The sequence below is a fragment of the Eleginops maclovinus genome, chromosome 14, assembly GCF_036324505.1.
Source record: "Eleginops maclovinus isolate JMC-PN-2008 ecotype Puerto Natales chromosome 14, JC_Emac_rtc_rv5, whole genome shotgun sequence".
Classification (NCBI taxonomy): Eukaryota; Metazoa; Chordata; class Actinopteri; order Perciformes; family Eleginopidae; genus Eleginops; species Eleginops maclovinus.
This window is the reverse complement of record NC_086362.1, coordinates 12,632,696-12,647,394: the sequence shown is the minus strand read 5'-3', so window position 1 is coordinate 12,647,394 and position 14,699 is coordinate 12,632,696. Positions and strand designations below refer to the sequence as shown.

General features: G+C 37.4%; 1 non-coding gene across 1 annotated transcript; it reads left to right on the top strand.

Annotated features, from left to right (window-relative positions):
- Positions 1-14,625: 14,625 nt before the first annotated feature.
- On the top strand, positions 14,626-14,699 carry trnat-agu (transfer RNA threonine (anticodon AGU)). The gene has a single exon. It is a non-coding gene; the product is annotated as a tRNA-Thr (tRNA).

Here is a 14,699-nt window from a genome sequence, read left to right as displayed (position 1 = left end):
CCCCACAGATTTGGTTCATTCCTTATAAACTGCTCAGCACATCACCAGGACGGAGCTGCCATCCATGGAGGACCTCTACACCCAGCGGTGTAGGAAGAAGGCCGGTAGGATATTAAAGGACCTCCATCACCCCAGCAACAATCTGTTCTGTCTGCTGCCGTCTGGCAGACGGTACCGCAGCATCCGGACCAAGACCACCAGACTCAGAGACAGTTTTATACCACAGGCTATAAGACTACTGAACTCCTGAGCTGTGTGAATGTCTACTCACATCTGTTTATAGTACACACATACATATATATATATATATATATATTATACACATCTCCCATACATATCTGTTTATAGTACACATATCTATATATTATACATATCTGTTTATAGTACACATATCTATATATTGTACATATCTGCCATATACATCTGTTATACATAATATATGCATCTGTCCATACCTCCTCATTCCACAGAGTAAAGTATTTAAATACTTTCAATGTATTCCACATATGTATATATTTCACATCCTCAAATCTGTATTGCTGATATTGTAAATATTCTTCTCTCTTTTTGCACTATTTTATTTATCTTTTGCACCATGTATGTTGAGTTGTTGGAGGAGCACGCGACATAAGATTTTCATTGCCAACATATACGCTGTATCTGCTGTGCATATGACAAATAAAACCTTGAAACCTTGAAACCTTGATATGGTTGTGAATGGATTTTTTTTTTCTTCCGTCAAAGTAATTTTTTTGAGGTTTTAAACATAGACATGAACAAGCCCTTGAGACAACACATAAGAAATTGAGACAAAAAGAACAGCACATTATCAAATATAGATACAAACAATCACACAACAGCACAAACACACACAAAAAAAAATAGATATATAAAAACTTTTTTTTTTTTTAAAACCATCCACAGTGATTACCCAATTACTTCACATCTCAGTCAGAGCCAAGTGGCACCGTCAGCTGTTCTACATAAGAAATAAATGGACGCCATGCTACATCAAATTTCCCCATTGATCCATTCAGTGTGTATCTCATCTCTTTTTCAATCTTAAGGAAAAAACATAACATCACAGATCCATCTCCCAAATGAAGGCGGGCGGTCACTTTTCCAGTGTAAAAGAATGAGCCGCCTCGCTAGGAGGGAGGAGTAGGCCATACCATTTAATTGTGGCTTTCGTAGAGGAAGATCCTCCATTGGTACACCAAAAATTCCAATAAAAGGACAAGGATGAATAGTGAAACCTGAAATTGCTGAATATACCTCGAATATTGAGGACCAAAATGCTGTTAAACTAGAGCATGACCAGAATGTGTGATAAAGAGTGGCAGGTGCTTGCTTACACCTATCACACATAGGACTTACCCCTGAAAAGATGTTGGATAGTTTAACCTTGGACATATGAAGCCTATGTACAATTTTAAACTGAATAAGGCTATGTCTCGCACAAATGGAGGAAGAGTGAATGCTTTGAATTATGCTATCCCATTGATCCTCAGATATATTTGTATTCATATCCTTTTCCCAGTTTTCTTTTATGATGGAAAGGGAAGAACCTTCCATTTCAAATATATTTGTGTATAGCCTTGATATCATCGCCCTCACCTCAGACGGGGTTTCAAGGATCAAATCAAGTGGTGATTTGGTGGTAGTGAAGGAAATTGAGTAAAGTAATTCCGTACAAAATGCCTGACTTGTAAGTATCTGAAAAAATTATGAGCTGGCTAAGAAAATTCCAGTCTAACCTGATCAAATGACATGAAGATGCTATCCTTATATAACATCTTTATACTCGACACTCCATTTTTAAGCGACTGAGTAAATGTATTATCCAAAAGAGAGGCAGGGAATAAGTGATTGGCTGTGATGGGAGAATGAACTGACATGGAGACTAACTCATAATGTTTTCAGAACTGAGAACAGATGTTTAAGGAGTGACGCACTACTGGATTCTGGCAGGTCTGGGGAAAATGTAAGGGAATAGAGGAACACAAGACAGCAGAATGTGAGATGGGACAACAGGAACTAGATTCTATTTGCAACCAGCCTGGGAGATCCAGGCAGGACATATCCCATCGCCAACACAACAAGCTCCTAATATTGGCAGCCCAATAGTAGATTTGAAAGTTAGGTAGAGCCATCCCACCATGTATTTTAGGTCTTTGCAGGAACAACTTCCTGATCCTAGGTGTTTTATTATTCCAAATAAAGGATGAGACGAGACTGTCAAGTTTTGTAAAGAATGCTTTTAGAAAATATGGGATGCATTGAAACAAAAATAAAAATTTGGGGAGGACATTCATTTTAATGATGCTGATTCGTCCAGCTAAAGAGGGCATGGTGGACCAGCGAGTGAGATCCTGCTGGGTGCGGTCCAAAAGTGGTGTAAAATTGGCCCTCAAGAGTTGAGAATGGGACTTTGTGATACACACACCAAGATAATTAAACTTATTATCAGTCACCTTGAAAGGTAGAGAGGGAAATGAGAGCTGACAAGATGCTGTAGTAGAAGCTTGCTTTGGCCTAGGTTAAGTTTATACCCTGTGAATGGAAATTTGGCGTCTTCCACCCACCCAGTTCTCTGCGGGGGCTTCAGTAACATGGGAATCAACTGTTGCCAAGTCAATACACAACATCACACCCACAGACTCAGTATTTATTATCTCCAAAAGGACAATATATAAAAACAATATGAGGAATACAAACTAAGATGCACTTTTGGTTGCCAGGAAAACGATAAAAACATGCAACTTGCCTGGTACACAAGACATCCTGTCCTAAACAGTTTTAGATCTTCTTATTCGGAAAAATTGGACAGTTGACTAATCTTTTCATCTAACGGCTTTAAATGTAACTTAACTTGCCCCAAACAACTTGAAGAATATCCAATTAGAATAGTTTGCTAGTGAGACACATCATGTAAATAGATCAGTGTGCGAGTGGAATTACTCAAAGGCTTGTTTGTGCTTTTTTATTTTATTTAGAGGCCATATAAAAGCCTGCTCATTCTTTTTCCAGTCTTTGTGCTGAGCTAGGCTGAACATGTCCTGGACTTACGTCTGAAATGGGAGCACAGATGTAAAACAGATGTACGAGTTCTCATCCAAGCAAACAATAACAGTAGTGTGTTCCGTCTAAACTATAAAAAACAAAGCATAAGCATTATTCAATCTGCTTTCTTCCAAGGTACGAGGGCTGGGATTATAAAAATATGAATACACTTTATCTATAAATATTTATAAGTTCTTTCAATCGCTTTGAAAAATATATTCATCCTGACGACCGCACTGGAGTTATTTTTTATGCGTTAAGGTTTCCAGATTAATTGCGAGGGTTTAAACGGTAACAATGAAAGGCCTACTATTTGTATATGTATAGATCTTTTCAAAACGGTGTCAAAAAGTGCTATATGAGATAAATATAGCATACAAATAATAATACAAAAATAAACAACATTGAGAAGAGTACATACTAAAAAAGGTACAGGCAGCTAAATAAAATAATTTAAAAAGATAAAAGTTGAAAGAAATACCTGTGTATATTAATGGGTTTAAAGACGATGACTTAACAGATGAAATGTAGGTGCGCCATTTAACGCTAATATGTTTTTAATCTGACTGTTAATTATTTGGCATACTGATTTCCAATGAAAGGAAACAGACGCTGATTAATCATTGGTCACAGAAACGGTACTGACCAAATGTGCTGACTTCAGATTTCGAAAGAGAAAACCTTCTCATGGGTTTCTTAACATCCTACTACATATGGCAGATGAAGAATTACGTAAAATGTTGAAAGTAAAAGGAGAGGGGATTCCCTGTTTTACTAGGTGACCTCTGACCCTGAGGTTTTGGCTCTCTGTCTCTGGACCAAATAGCATTGAGGCTTTAAGTGTTGGTGTTTGATTCATGTTTGTGTGCTCAGAAAATGTCCAACCACATGGAAAAAAACTAACAGTTGTTGTTATTATTATTAATAATAATAATCATTTGAATTTATATAGCGCCATTCTAGGTACCCAAGGCCGCTAAAACACACTTATAAATGCACACAGAAACTGAACAGTGTGACGAATGTGTCATCACACCGGTCTGAACTGGTTAGTTTTGATTTAGATCTGCAGAAAAACTTGACATTGCTGCAGTCTGTTCTTGCTAACTATTACATGTTTTACAATAACATGGAAATAATAGTTACAAAAACTGCCGAAACATGACTCTGATGTTCTAAGTCATGTGTTCCTTGGTCATTTGGAGGGATATTTATAAGTAAAGTATAGTTTCTGTAATGTGCTTTGTAAAATGTACAATAGTCAGCAAGAATAGACTGCTGCATTGCAAGATATATAAGCTGATGCAAATCAAAACTTACTTGTTCAGACCGGTTGGGCGTGGCACTGGTCACATGTGGTCTTTTTCTGTTTAAGTGTGTATTTTCAGGCTGATATTTCCAGTTGTATGCTCATGTAATCGATTTGCTTTAATTGTTGTACATTGAGCCTGTGTGTGCATCTGCATGAAGCTGTTTAAGTTTGTAAATGCATGTATTTTCTCAATGTTTCAGACTGCCATTCAGACTAAAATGCAGTTGTTCTCCCCAGAAAATTCTGGTCAAGTATAATATACACACAAGTGGAATTCCTCCTTAGGGTTTAAAACCCCGGTCAATATATACAGGCTCTGACATTTGCCTTAGCGAAATGCTCGAGGTGACTTTGTGGTAACTTTTATTCAACCTTTATTTAACCAGGTGAATCCAAATTTGATCAAAATCTTTTTTTAAATATGATCCCTAGGAAGATATGTCCATTACACAAATGATCAAAAACCTCAGACAACTTCGATTTGAAACCAGACAGATAGATGATAGATTGAAGTTTGAATCAATCCTGCAGATAATTTAAAAATCAAGGGCCATAAAAAACTAGACATGTTTTTCCAGTATTCCAAGCCGTTCCATGTAATGGATATAATTAAGTAAGTATTTGGTGCAAAAACAAACTTAGAGCATACAGTATATGCATGGCTTACCGGCATTGAATGGTACATTAAGATATACCAGATTGTACCATGTGTAATGAGTCCTGAAGCCTGAGTTCAAAATATATCTCTAAGCAGCATGATTAGGTCAAACTGTAGAGGGTATCATTAGACTACCTCAAACATGAATAGGCGTGTGACCAGACATCGATATTAGGATGGAGAGGAATTGAGTTTCTTAACAAGAGTACTAATATGAACCTTGAAATGTAGACGTTTATCCCACCAAGGGTGTTAAAAGAATGGGAGGAACCCCCCCCTATACAAAGAGAAAGCAACAGTGCTAGTTGTGTCAGGTTTTGTAATGTCACATCCGACAGCAACAAATGCCTCATAGGATTAAAAACAGGAAGTGAATCAAGGGGCAGCGATAGTCACTTCCTGATGTCCCGGCAGAGACTGAAGACTAGAGGTTATTTTATTTGTTTGTGACATTCTGTGGTATGTTGCAAAACACAAGGTATTGAAAGGAATTGTACTTAGCTGGAAGGTGAGGCATGGTGATGTAAGTACAGAGTTTTGACTCAGTTTCTATGGTACTGCACCGGGTTTTCCAATGTGGAAGAGAACCACAGCTTCAGTCCATAAGATACAAGCTAATTTTGTCACTACACTACAAGATTGAACAACAAGTATACATATCTCAATAACTTCTTGTTGGATTGCAATGTAATGGTGTACCAAATAAGTTCAATGGCTGATGTCAAAAACAGGCAGGACACAAGAACAGGCAAACTTATCTAAGAAGGATTTAGGCAGGGAACCATCAATGCGAGTCAGCTGAGGATCATGAAGGCCGAACACAGGCTGGAAAGCTAAGCTGTAAGCTAATTACACCTGCAGCAGGGCACTTACTAATATACATACAGACTGTAGGACTAATGAGGGAAATAGGAAGCAGGTGAGGGGGAAGTCAGGTAATGGCGGGAAAGCGGTTACCGCAGGACATAAGGACTGCAGCTCAAATGACCGCAGAGCTTACGTCAAATTACTCTTTCCACTACCTAAAGTATGGGGAGTTCCACTCGAAGAAGCATACATTTCCTCGTTAAAGGGTATTCAGGTAGGCTCTGTAGGGACATCTACAGACATTTGTAGTATGAACAGAACTACACTTCTGTGATTTCTGCAGACGTCTGTATAGGGTCCGCTAGGGAATACATCTGACTGTTGTGACACTCATCTTGCAAAATGTAAACTATGTAAATTGTGAAATACATCTGGTTAGCTGACTGGGATTCCAACCAGACCGCTCAGTCACAGTTTATCATTACGTTTATGACCTTTTGATCCTCTAAGCGTGTGGTCATCATGAAATGCGTGCCTTTGTAAAGGATAAAGGGAAGTAAAAGATGGGTGTTTGCTGTTGATAACAACACAAAGGGGGAAGACGTTGCTGTGACCAGTAAATGCATCCTCTCACTTTGAAAGAATTTGTCGAAATGACACATTCATTCGTGATAAGCAACAGGCGATTCCTATGACCAAGTCTGACCTGAGCGCACTGTAGTGTTAATCATGCTGCTGAGTAAACCCCAATAGCCCACTGTGTGGCAAGAGTTTCCAAACTTTCAGGGTCATTGGAAAGGGAAAAGTGAAAAGTAAATTTGAAACTTGAAAGGAAAACTAAATCAACATACAAAATCAAATGATTTGCCAAACACATAACTAAACAAATATTCAAGTGACTAAATTAACCTGTTCAAAGATTAAATTCAAGATTCAAGATGCAAAGGCTTTATTGTCATACAGTCTGCACAGTAGCTACAGTGTAGAAATGGCAATGAACAATGTAAGTCCTCCAACAATGCAACATGAATATACATAGAACACAAAACCAATGAACCAATTCAAATAGTGAAAGAAATAACAGAATATAAATAAAATAGTGCAAGAGAAGTCTATATACATGTAAATGGAACATGATAAATACTTTGACAGAACGTAAAGTTAAATATTGTACGTTAACATGAAATTCAATACTGTTTTACCGTGAATATTTAACTAGGCTAAACAAATACTGATCCTTATCTGAGGTAAAACTTACATTTCACAACATTTTAACGGCAGATAAGACAGCTTTTAGGCTGAATTATAGTAGGAATAAAAATCATAGTAACACTCAGCAAAAAGTCCTAAAAAAAAATAAATCCTGTGCGTGTTTCAAACTAAAGCAGAATAATTCAAATTCACATCATTAAAACATCTGTGATTTTACAAGAATACATTACATTTAACTTGAGTAAGAAAATCACATGACGGTTCTACATTTTTAGGGGTATAATAATCTTTTCCGGGGAAAACTAGGCCTTTATGCCCTCAGCACATTTTGGTTTTATTATATTTATTTTAAGGTTCTGAAATACTTTTCTACAAGTAGAGTTCTGCAAGTATGTATGTTTTTTCTAAACACACTATAAAAAAGTATTCATATGTTTGCATGAAACCAGTCAATGTTGTTCTACCATATGGTGTTATTGGATTACACATGTGGCTGTATTAATAAGTATGTTGCAATGTATTGCTGTACATGTTACATGATATTTTAAATCCCCTATGTACTGTTGGGTAGTTAAATTAACAGCAATGCATCCTATGCTGTTAGAGCATCATTGTACCATGAATATGTACGAAATTACAGTGCTTGATAGTTTAGTGGTAGAATGAATGACATTTTGAAAGTACATCTTATATTTAATACCTACAGTAATCCTTGGTTCTGAAAAAAATCCCAGCACACATGCTAACAATCCCAGGTGGCTTTGGGAACTGATTCTGGGGGAGAAAAGGATATTAGAAGTATTGTTTCTCAGTTTAATCTATACTACTTCTTTGTGATTTGTTACATAATTGCTCTGAACGGATTTCTACTCATTGAGGTTCTTGTGAAAGCAACAGGAAGGACAGTGTGATCCCTGATGGTGAACCACAACGTGGCGTTAAAAGGAATGGAAACTCACTGATGTGGCCTGTGTTAACCCGCATATAGTGAGTAAGTGGGAGAGGTTATGGGGAATTAAATCAAATGTACCGACAGGAGATATGTGCGCTGCTTTGAAGAATACTTGTACATTAATCTTGACACCCAGTTACATAACCTGGCTTCATGAAAACAAACAAAACACAAACGTCTGGAATACTGGAATTCAACACTGTACAAGCAACAATCTAGATGATCTGTGGTTTCAAAGATAACACACAAAGGAGTCTTGGCATCTTGGCCCCGATCTGGACTTGGAATGGATCCACCTCACATTTGCTTGGATGGTCTAAACAAAACCAAATGCCTCCCAGCTTCAACTCAAATAAGGTTGCTTGGTCCACCATATTTTCCAGGGATCAGTTTAGAGTAGGCTAGGTAGTGAAATCGACTAAGTTTGTAGCTATGTTAGCATAGCTTCAATTCCAGTTCTTCTCCCTTCCTCCAGGAGCATTCACTCTTCCTCTCCAGCAGGACAAAATGCACCAAAAGGTTTGGCAAATGGAAAATTCCTTTGACAATAATCTTCTCAAGGTCTGCTGCAATCCCATTGCTTCATTCAGCGGTGTTTATTGGTGCATCTCTGTCATGGCCCAACATTCTCCACTTTATAACGAGGACAAGACACACCAAAAAATGCAGCAAAGTTCATGGTCGCTACTGAACATTACCTGCACTGTCAGGGCCATAGCAAGTAGTGTAGTCGCCTTATTCCGAAGAAGAACTTTTGTCCTCGAACTTGTTGTTTAGGAAGCAAAGTGGGACCTTGTGTTGAAAGTTTTCTTGTCATTCTGAAAGGTCAGCCTTTAAATGTATGCTTGCATTTACCCAACATTAACAGCAATACAGGTATGTTGGCATATTCTGTAGGACAACTGACTGTAGCATTTTCAGGGTCTTCCAAATCTGTTTCAACCCACACTTTGCAAAAAATGGATTCTATATAAGACTGTCCAATCTGCCACCTTTACTGTTAAGGTCCAATGGGGTTTAGGCAACTACGATGTAAGTAAGATGTGGCCACTGTTCTCTGAATCTATATGTTTGGCTTTTGCATGATCTCTCCTAATTTGTCTCTGTCCGACAAGCAGTAATGTTTTAAATATTCATTAATTTATTGCATTTCAAGTTCTGACTTACCTTTAAACCATCCCTTCCCTCCTCCCTGCAGGTGAGAGTGACTCATCGTCTCTTTTGACCACATGCACCACCCATTAGATCATGAGTCAGTGTTGGAGAGTAAAGTTGTGTACCCACATGTCCTATAACTTTGATAACAGTCTCTTGCAGGGAGACAAAACAAATACTCTGAAGTCTGGTGCTCTTTCCTCCAGTGTAGTTAGGTGTGTATGTGTGTGCACAAACAGGACATATACACAAACATCAGTATTACATAAGAATCTTTTCCACAGACTAAACATGTTCACTGACCCCTAACCCAACCCTGTTCCTCATCTAATGACACATCTGGAAGCTTAGCCTCAGTCTCATTTTTTACGTTATATTTAGATGAATAAATTCACTAGGAAAAGGTGCAGTTAATGATCAAATGTGAAGTGCAAAGAGGGCTTGGTGTTGGAGTGATGTGTTTGGAGCTATGCCGCTGGGAGGAAAACAGACAGATGACAAATCAAGTAATCTATTGGTCATACTGGCTCATATTTAAATGTGTGATCATTGCTCAGACTTGTCGTATCTAAAACCTGATCAAATGAACCGATTTTTGAAAATATATGAACTTATTAATAAAGATCATATTTAGTTATATCCTTGTTTTACATAACTTTGATTTAACTGAATGAGTAGGGGTTATGCATACACTATGCAACATTTCAACATGACAGAAAAGGTCACTTCCTACCCCCAAAATACATAAAATAATACAAAAAAATAACATAAATAAAAGTATATATGATCAAATGAAAAATTACTTAATTAAAGGACAACAAAGTTGATGAAAATGTTGGTCATCAAATGATATTGCATCCCCACTCTTGCAAAACAATCACACGAAACCCTTTTGATAATCATTTTAAAGTGATGCCGCAAAACAATATTTCTGTTCTTCAAAAACAGTACAATGACTCCAGAAATATGAAGACGGTGTCAAAAAAGAGCGTCAGATGGCAGAGACAGCTTTGTCGTTACGGAGAATAAATAGGGAATGGATGTCCGGTGGGTCTGCAGTGGCAGGCAGCAGGCTGACACTGAAACTGAGATTTACATCCTTACTTTTACTCTCCTTTTTTCTGTAGAGGAAGTAAAGAAACCGTAACTCTGGATTTATTTGTTGTTTGAGGTGCAAAATATGATTCAGCAGCTTTAAGACATGAACAAAATCATTTTCCGCTTCGCTCTAATGCAGCATTTTCATCGTAATTCTGGTCCGATAATAAGATAAACAAAGTGTGCACATTGGCTGCCAACCAAATATGAGCGGAATTCTCCAAAAACCTCTTTTGTTGTTGTGTTTCAGCCTTCTTTTCTTGTCCCCACTGGTTCCTGTTCCCTCTGTTCTCCACCTCGAGTCTGCTGCTGTTGTGACTCCCAGTAACAGCACCCTGACACTGTTCCATAAACAGGCCTGATAGGACTAGACCCAGCAAAAGCCAGTCAGACTGATAACAGGGCTGGCTGGAGTGCACAGATTAACCGACCCTATACTATTCTTTTTATTTCAAGAGATCAACATTTTTACAATTCTAATATTATTTCAATAATTTGATCAAGAAATGAATTAAAAAGTAACATTTGTGGCAACGTGTAGCATGACTCCTGGTTACATCATTACAGTAAATCACAGGATTCAAATGTTCTATCAGAAGAACATCAAAAATAGAGAATTATTTCAGGATTCATCTTAAGAGAAATTGAAAACAATAAATGAGTTTTGACCATCACAACCTGGTTTTTTGACCACCATCATGCTGGTTTTGATAGGGTTTTTTTTGCAGGTAGTAAATATTGTGTAAACTTATACCGAACACCCACTCAGTTACTGTCTTGAAAGACAGCTTGTTTTTTTTAATGAAAGTAAAAATGTCTTATGTATTTCCATTTGATATGTGATTTCTTGTAGGGTTGAAGTACAACATTTATTTAATATATTTTGAGTGGAAGTGTATTGATTCAGTGGCTATCATTACTGGAAATCTTGATGTTTTAATAAGCAACTTGCAGCACTTGGTTTCAGAATGAAATGTGGGGCTTTGTGTAGAAAAATGTGAAAAAACACTTTTTCATGGAGTATGACTCGTGGTTAATGATTTATCACAGAGAGTCAATGTTTTTTATGTTCTAACAGGACCCAACTTGGGTATTTCTTTCAACCTGAACTGGACTTTTAATTACAAAAACTACAAGTGGGAGCCCTGGTGCTCACCTCCCTGCAGTGATTCACTTCTCACAGCACTTTGACAAACATGCCCCTTCGACCACAGTCAGCTTTCCCCTGCTGAGTTTCCTATCTGCCTCTGCGCACCGGTGAAGGTTCAATTCCTCAGTGTTGTCAGTACTAGTCAGGACTCGACCTTGTGCGCATTCTTCTGTTTGCGCGATTCACAGGAAGGCTCAACAAACCTCACAGTCTTCCAGTAAAGTGAGAGCTTTAGGACAAAAACAATGCTGCTTCTCATAAATAGACATTCAGTGCTGCTGGTTGAAGGGTATGTGCTAACCCAGCCCTGCCAAAACCACCGTTACACAACTGTGCAAGCTTGTTCCCCTGACATGGAAACAGTATTAAAGTCAGAGAGCACCATTTATTTATAAAGTCTTACTCACTTCTCCCACATAGCACTTTTCTTGAGGAATACCCCTCTGACATTCTCATCATGTCCTGCTCCCTTGTCCATTCATACGAGCAACAAACATGGAAAAATATAAAGGAAAGCTGAAGGGGGAAAAAAATGGTAAAGCACCTGAAATCCAATCCAGCTTGACTTCAGTTTAGACTATCACCTAGGGACAAGAAGCGGAGCAGCAGGGAGGAAGCCATACGGTAACATGTGTCCCATTTCCAAACCACATGCTATCGATGAATCATTCTTGGATTGTGTAATGAAATAAAGAAATTAAAACAAATGAGTCGGCCTAAACACTGAATAATCAGTCAGAATACACAGAAAAGGGCATTCCCTTTCTTGATCTGTAAGATAGAGAACTCCATGAATCTAGTTCTAATCTAAGAGATACTAATGGATAAGTGTCTATCAAAAAGAAGATTACTTTAAATCCTTTAGAGATCAGAATTATCTAAAAAAAAAAAAGGCATTATTTTCTGTTGAAGGGAAACTTGTTATTTTTCAGGATTGATGTGAACAGAAATTCCATGTCATGCTTACAGCTCCTTTGAATTGCTGCAGAGGTTTTAGCTGTCATCATCATGGTTTTTGGCTAATGTTATGGTTTTCTTTTATCAAGAAGTAAACATTGTGTAATTGAACATCCACTCATTTACTTTCTGGAAACATTGAGAGCTTGCTTGCTTTGTTATGAAAGGAACGTTTCAAAAGATATTTCCATTTGATGTGTGATTTCTCTAAGTGTTGGGTGAATGATTACTGAAAATGTTGATGTTTTAATAAGGTTTCAAATTAAGCCTCTAAAGTATTGAAAACTGTAGCCCAAAGACAAAGACCCAGAAGAAGAATGAAGGATGATGAGGACGTGGGTCATCATGAGTTAAAGTTGAGTCAGATATGTGCTGTGTCACCATTTATATCTCCCCTGTCTGTATTAAACATGTCAAAGGATTTTAACACAGTGTCTGACATATCTGAGTCATTACCTCCCTTATGGAGTTGTGTAAATTATATTTGATATGTCATGATATTTGATACTTATGCAGGAAATAACTTGGGATTCACTGGGGGACCGGAGCGTAACGAGAAATGATACGTTCGTGAATACACACCAAAAAACACACATTTGAATCACTGCATGCCTTACAATTTGATCATGATTTCGTTGTTATTCATTGAATGTTTTCTGAATGAACACATTCAAAATAGAAGGGCCATAGCTAGGATTTTTAGAAATTCCAAATCCAAAAGGTATGTTTAGACTTTTCTCTGATTAATAAAGAAAGGAGCCTAATCACCCAGAAATGTTCAAATTCTTCTTCCTGAAAAACTGTTTGACTATTCACTACACTCTCTGCTGGAGGCAGCTATTCAAGAAACAAAAAGCTGACTCTGATTCTTAAATTATACTAAAAACCTTATTTTAAACCCAACAAAGTATTTTTGTTTCAATTCACAATGTTAACCACATATTTAAACTGTGCCTGTAAGCTGGGACAAAATATGTTTCAGCTGTCAGTTTGACATCAGTTACAGCTTTACAAAGTAAAAGGCGACTTCTAATGATATAAACATATTGCGTAATAAATCTACGATAGGTATATTTTACAACATAAACATGTGGGGTTTGTTCAAATGCCACAACCTACCTTGCTGATTCTTAAGCCCACTTGTGATCACCAAAAATAGTAATTGAACCCTCTACAACTCTTTGACAATAAGGCAACTCCACTTGTGATATGACTAAAGATTCAGAACAGCCATTGAATGGAACTATTTTTTTCGGGAGATCTTTATCATGACAGGCAGTCTTTTACAGTTTTAACGGAGAGTGAACATGATTAATTCCAAACAGGGAATGTTCCAAAAATAGAGACTCTGTGTGGTTAGAGAGGAGGATGCAAAGTGCGCTGGTGCTTTGGGACGATTAGTAACAGGAAGTAGCTAACTCATGGAAAATGAAAGTTACACACAGGAGAAAAATGTGAGTGAATCCTCCAGGCCTATTTATAGAAAAATAAGAATTGTTCTAAATTCAGAATATTTTGACCACTCAACTTAATGCAGTCACTGAACGATTTAGTTTCAGATTCTGAGGCATTATTATGGATTATGAAATCATTGGCCTTATGCAATCATCCAACTTATTATTGATAAGTTATTTCAAGGCAATAAGGCAGGCATATCTTCTGCAAGATTATATTTTTTTGACAAAAATAAATCCAATCAATAAATTTAAAAAATAAGCCGAAGGTGTAATAAAGGTCCAGCTGGATTTTTTTTTTTCGCTTTTAGAAAATATAAACATCTTGAACTAAGTGTTTCTCAATTAGAATACAACATTGTATAATGGTCTTCATCAGGAAGTATAAATGAAGGTGATGAGAGTTTGACTTGAGTCACACATATCATAACAAGGTCAAGAATGCGATTCATATCATCATTAATAAGTTTGTTTTTATTTTTATTTTAGTACATGACAATTTCATCTCTTCTAAGACTAGAAGCCATACAAAGCTGGACATTACAAACATGTGCCAATCATTCCAATGTTATCCTTATTATCCCTTGGCGCCACTCCGTGGTAGCACGTAGTTACTACCGAACATTCGCCGTAAGCCTTTCAAGCCGTCCCTGGTCTTTTTTAAAGTGTTTTTGCAGTGAAAAGCACACCAAGGCCTCAAAAAATGTTAATGAAATTGAAAATATCATTAGAATGGGAAAAAAAACCGTTTCAATCCCGTATTTCTGCATCCTATATAAACTGTTATACCGGCCACACGTGAGAGGTGGCGCCGTGGCTTAGTTGGTTAAAGCGCCTGTCTAGTAAACAGGAGATCCTGGGTTCGAATCCCAGCGGTGCCT